This window comes from Triticum aestivum, chromosome 5D (genome assembly GCF_018294505.1).
Source record: "Triticum aestivum cultivar Chinese Spring chromosome 5D, IWGSC CS RefSeq v2.1, whole genome shotgun sequence".
NCBI classification, from domain to species: Eukaryota; Viridiplantae; Streptophyta; class Magnoliopsida; order Poales; family Poaceae; genus Triticum; species Triticum aestivum.
Window position 1 is genome coordinate 359,017,536 of NC_057808.1, and position 6,067 is coordinate 359,023,602.

The following is a 6,067-nucleotide window of genomic DNA, read 5'->3' on the forward strand; positions in this document are numbered from 1 at the left end:
CCGTTGCCACAATATGGGCTGTAATGCTAACAAAAAGAATATGGGCTCCAAAAAAAACCTTAATAATTAGCAAATGGGCTATAAATTATTAGAAATAATGGCAGATGGGTTGTATGCTGTTTTCCACAGATTTGATGCTTTCCTAAAAAAAGGTTGACGCACAAGTAGTGACTGTTGGATGGCCATCCAACGGCCGTCGTGCTTCTTCAATCTCTGCTCTTCCTGCTCCAGCCGCTCAAACAAGCGCCGGCGGAACTGCCTGCTCCCTCCTCCCCGCGGCTGGCTCTGCTGCCGCGCAGGCCTCACCGCCCCACCGTACTCCTATCGCTAGCCTAGCTATCCCTCCACTCACCCACACCTGTTGTTATTCTCCGGCGACGGCAGACGAACCAGTAAACCCTCGTACAGTCGTACTCCCTTCCGCGTGGGAAACAACTGCCGAGTCTTCCCTGCCTCCGTGTCGTTCCCTTCCTAGGCCTCGCCGTCGTCCACCACCCTGGTGCTCTCGGCGCGGCCTGGTCAACGTGGTCAATGACCGACATGCATCTGAAGTGGACTGTACGTGGAGAGGCCGACAGCTGGGTCCACGGTCGCACGCAAGGAAATGCCTCCTTATTATGCGCAAAATAATGATTCCTCCACCTGACATCAGGGACCCACCGAAAGGGCCTCTGTATTTCGCGAAAAAATGTTACCGCCGCTGACAGCTCGGACCCACCAGCTATATCTTCGCACGCAAGGAAGTGCCTCCTTATTACGCACAAAAAAATGAATACTCCCCATGTTAGCTAGGACCCAGTATAGTGGCAGGCTGACTTGTGGGCCTACTAAGTTGACCGGGATGGAGGGCTTTGTCAACTTAGTCCATATGCACGATTCTAGCTCCAGTGACCGTACGATGTCAATCCAACGGCCGTAGTGCTTCTTCAACCTCTGGTCTTCTTGCTCCAGCCGCCCAAACCAGCGCCGGTCGTGCCTCGTGCTCCTGCCTCCCGTGGCCAGCTGCGATGCGGTGGAGGCCTCACCGCCCCCTACTACTCCCACCGTTGGCCAGGCCATCCCTCTACTCACCCACACCCCCTGTTATTCTGCGGCGACGGCAGCCTCACACCGCAACGAACCAGTGAACCTTCGTAGTCCTCTATGCATGGGCATCCACTGTCGCGTCTTCCCCGGCTCGGCGTCGTCCCCTTCCTAGGCCTCACCGTCGTCCACCGCCCTGGTGCTCTCGGCGCGGCGTGGTAAACGTGGTCAAGGAACGGCTTCCATCGGACATGGACTGTACGTGGAGAGGCTGACAGCTGGGTCCACGGCCGCAGCAAGGAAGTGCCTCCTTATTACGTGCAAAATAATTATTCCTCCACCTGACAGCGGGGACCCACCGGACGGGCCACCGTATTTCATGAAAAAAAATGTTTCCCCCTGACTGCTGGGGCCCACCAGCTACACCTTCGCACGCAAGGAAGTGCGTCCGGGCAAAAAAAATGATTCGCCCCCCTGACTGCTGGGACCCACCAGCTACATCTTCGCACGAAAGGAAGTGCCTGACAGTCGGGACCCACCTGGTCGAAGCGTACGTAGCGTTGTCATTCTGGTCGCGAACGTGTACGTACATATATACTGGTGGATGTAGAGGCGCGCACGTGTCGTAATAGAGGTGCGTACGTGTCGTAGTAGAGGCTCGCACGTAGCATGTACACGTACGTACAGTGGCCAAGGTGCAAGAAAGAAAATACGGCCACGTATGTGTACAAACGGGCGGGGTCTCGAACGCCTACTCGCGCATACGTACGGCCAGGGCTCGTGTACATGGCTGGGTCGGAACGGAGAAACAACGTCGTCGTCGTGTTCATGGGGAGGCAACGGAATGCATCGTGTTCATGGGGAGGCAACGGAATGCGTCATGTTCATGGGGAGGCAACGGAATGCGTCGTGTTCATCGGGAGGCAACGGAATGCGTGGGAGCCAACCGGCTAGGTCGGAACGGAATGCGTGGTCGTGTTCATCGGGAGGGCTTAGACGGAACAGGCGATGGAAACGAGGCCTGGCATACCGCAGAACGGAGGAAACGGACCTCCTACGGTCGAAACGGGGGTCCTGATGATTGGGAGGGGTGTGGCGTACCACAAAACGGAGGAAACGGACCTCCTACGGTCGAAACGGGGGTCCTGTTGATCGGGAGGGGTGTGGCGTACCGCAAAACGGATGAAACGGACCTCCTACGGTCGAAACGGGTGTCCTGTTCATCGGGAGGGGTGTGGTGTACCGCAAAACGGGACTCCACAGGATATTGTTCATCTCCACCGTCGACCTCCTCCAGCCTCCACGGGCTCCTGTTCATCCAGCCTCCACCGCGCGCTACTCCACCGGCTACTATTCAACCACCTCTCCACCGTGTACTATTCATCCAGCCCTCCGCACCACGGGGTCCTGTTCAACCACCCCTCCACGGGCACCCCTCCACCGTCTACTGTTCATCCAGCCCTCCACACCACGGGGTCCTGTTCAACCACCCCTCCACGGGCACCCCTCTACCGTCTACTGTTCATCCAGCCCTCCACCACACCACGGGGTCCTGTTCATCCAGAGGCAACGCCACCGCTCACTGTTCATCCAAACCCCCCCGCAACGCTCACTGTTCATCCCAGAGGCAGCATCGATCGGCTTCAGTTAGCAGTAGTAGCGAAGGAATCGCTCGATCGGGTTCAGTTAACAGCCATCGATCGATCGCTCGGGTTCAGTAACGCGTAGCCTGCAGTGTAATCGCTCGGGTTCAGTTAGATCCCAACGCCTCGCTCGGGTTCAGTTAGAGCCAACGCCTGGCACACATGCGTGTAAGTGTACGAGAGAAACACGCATCGCTCGGCCCCCGACCTCCCACCGTAACCGGGAACTCCCCGAAATTTTCCTCGCCCTCGCTTCTACCACGGTTTTTTCCGTCATGGACGGCCCAAAGAATGTCATGCAGCTGCGTCTTCGGCCCGCCCAGGACGAAAAGCCCATTTTCTGTCATGATTTTTTGTCATAGAAGTAGGAGCCCACCACATCTATGATGATACTGGGTTTTGTCACAATTATCGTCATAGAAGTGTCATATGTATGACAGAAAATATTTTTGTTTGGCCCAAAATGTCACGGATGTGTCTTTTTTTTGTAGTGCGGATCGGTGGCTCCGAGTGCTCCTCACTCGGAGGGTCCGAATTTGACTTGATCAAACTTTGTGATGTAGCATGAATAGAGTTTGAGATGAGAAAAGCATATACAGCTTGAGGGAGTACTTAGGCATTCTTGTCCATCCACTTGTCAAAAAGAAAAGCCAAACAATCAAAGCAACAAATGGATGTCCTCGAATGGGGAAAAATATGCAACCAACATGCTCACACAATAAGATAGCAAAATGAAATATGTGGCAAAGCATGCACAAACACTCTAGCATCTATCAAGCAATTGGCGATGACTAGGTCATCTACATATGACTATATTAACTGATGATTCAAATGAGAACATTTGATCGTAGGTCATACTCATCGTTTAAGCTCAAGCGGGGTTACCACTTTTACATAAAGCATTGTCGTGTTCACACCATTAGAGTTGCTTTAGCTCAATTCTTAGAGCACAGCTCCCCCTAGATGTGATATCCCCCCTAAGAGGGATGAACTAACCTTTTGTTTTGTCGATGATGACTTCATGTAGGTGTTGAAGATGTAGATGCTCAATGTTGATGTAGATCATTTGGAGCAATCCATTGGAGTGAGTTTCACTTTCAATACCTACATGGGTTAGTCCCACAAGGAACACACAAGGATATCCATAGACATAGAGTGAAATTCACATATGATGTTGTCCATGGGAGCATTAGGCTACCTTGTCCCTTGTCTTACCAACAAGAGGGTTTGTGACTCCTTGAACTAATGCAAGATGTGAAAGTTGATTACATTTGTCCTTACCAAGATGAATATGAGTGAAGCATGTTGGCGGAGTCACCCTCAAGACCTCTCTAGTTCTTCTTCATTGGGATCCACATCATCTTGATGGGAATCCTTGGAGTTGTAGTCGTACTTGATGAAGTAGAACTTGATGTAGTCTTGGGAACCCACTTGACCAAGGTCTTTGGAGCTTCTTCAAATGCATCAATCTCTTCTTGAAGCTTGTCTTTGCCTTTTAGATTGTGGTCTTGTGGTGGAAGATCATCTTGAGCTTGTGTTCCCTTCAAAGAAATGGGATCATACTTCTCTTGTCGAGGAACAAAGTTTGTCTTGGGGTACTGATGTTCTTCCCACTCAACTCCATTGGCATTGAACTTGCGTTCAAAACCAACACCTTGATTCTTCCGGTGCCTTCCTTGCTTGCGTACAATTTCCTCAAATTGCTTACTTCTGGCAAGGCTCTTGTAAACACCTTTCTCTATAATTCCCTTCAATAAGCTATTTTCTTGCTCAAGTGTAACTTGGCTAAGAGAATCATTAGTGGAATCAAGACAACTACTAGAAGCAACAATATTGGATTTAACATGATTATTGTTACTACTAGTAGAAGAATATTTCTTGCTCTTGTTGCTAGATTTTACCTGTGGCCTGTAACTAGACAAGAGTAAACACTTGGTAATGTAAGAAGAACTTTTCTTACGAAGATCATCATTGATTGCCTTTAAGAACCCATGCTCTTGCTCTAGATTGAGCTTTTCAAAGCGTACCTTCTCATGAGTGTTTAAAAGCTCTCGATGATCCTCTAAGGTAGTTTCATGAGCTAACTTAAGAGTGTTTAGTTCTTTAGTTAGACGCTCAATCTCCTTCTTATCATTGTCATTCATTTCATCTTGGTTAGCATGATTAATAGCAGTTTCATCATAGTTTTCATCACTAGAGTTGTCAACAAGTAAATCATCATCACCTAGCAAATCATCTTCATCACTATTGAAATCAACATACTCGGGGTGTGATACCTTGGGGTGTCACACCCTGATTTTTGGCCCTTTCTTTTTCTTTGTTTTTCTGAGATTTTTGCTTGAGATTTATTTTTCTATGGCTTTGTGGTCTAGAAACTGAAGAAGCTGAGCTCTTCTTTCTTTCCAGAGTGGCTTGTCATCCCCATATCCATCCCAAGACTTTGCCATTTCCATCTTGGACCAACCCCAATATTCTTTTCCTTGGGAATATTCCTTTTTCTGTTAAAGAAATAATCCTTTTTGCCCTAGGTTGTGGATCAACCTATATTTCCATCACTCCCAAAATTCCCAAATAATTCTCATAAATTGTTTGGGTCATATCTCTCTAAAATATGGCAAATATTTCATTGGTCATGTTTCCCATCATGCTCAATTAAGTCCTTTCCTATTCTGTCCTAAATGGCAGTTTGTGAAGCAAGTGACATTTACCTTTGTCCAATTGACCCCAAACTTTTTGGACATCTTTTCATGTCCAAATAATTGCCTCATGCCAAAATTCAACTTAATTGGCGCAGTAAGTATTCCTGAGCAATTTTTCAAAGTTCCTGTCTAAGGGAATTGTTTGTGAAGGAAGTTCTAGCTAGGGTTATCCAAATGAGTTGCAATTTTGCACACTCCTTAATGTGCTCATATCATTGCCCTCCTACAATTTTCAGCCCTATCCAATCATCTATGTGAGCACATGATCAAATCTTTGTTTCTGGCTATATTTTCAGGTTATGTAGCAAGTATAATTTTTAATGCTTCATTAATTCTGAGAAATTACCAGATCATGCTCCTACCCATATAACATCTCTCCATCAAATTTGGGATCATTTACTTAAGCCATTTGATCACCAAAATTATTTCTAGTTTCTGGTCAGTGGGGATGTTTGTGAAGCAAGTACTATTTTGGCATGCCCATTTGGTATGAAACTTTTACAGCATCTTCATATGGCAAAATAACCCTGCCTTGCCAAATATGAGCTCAAGTTGATATCCCATGTGAGTGCATCATCATGCTCAAGTTTCTGGACCAATTTAAGCAGTTGCCAAGCAACTATGTTAAATCTTGGTCCAATTCCTTTCAAACATCACAGGACTGTAGTCCTTCCTAACCTAAACTCCCCAGACATTCTATTT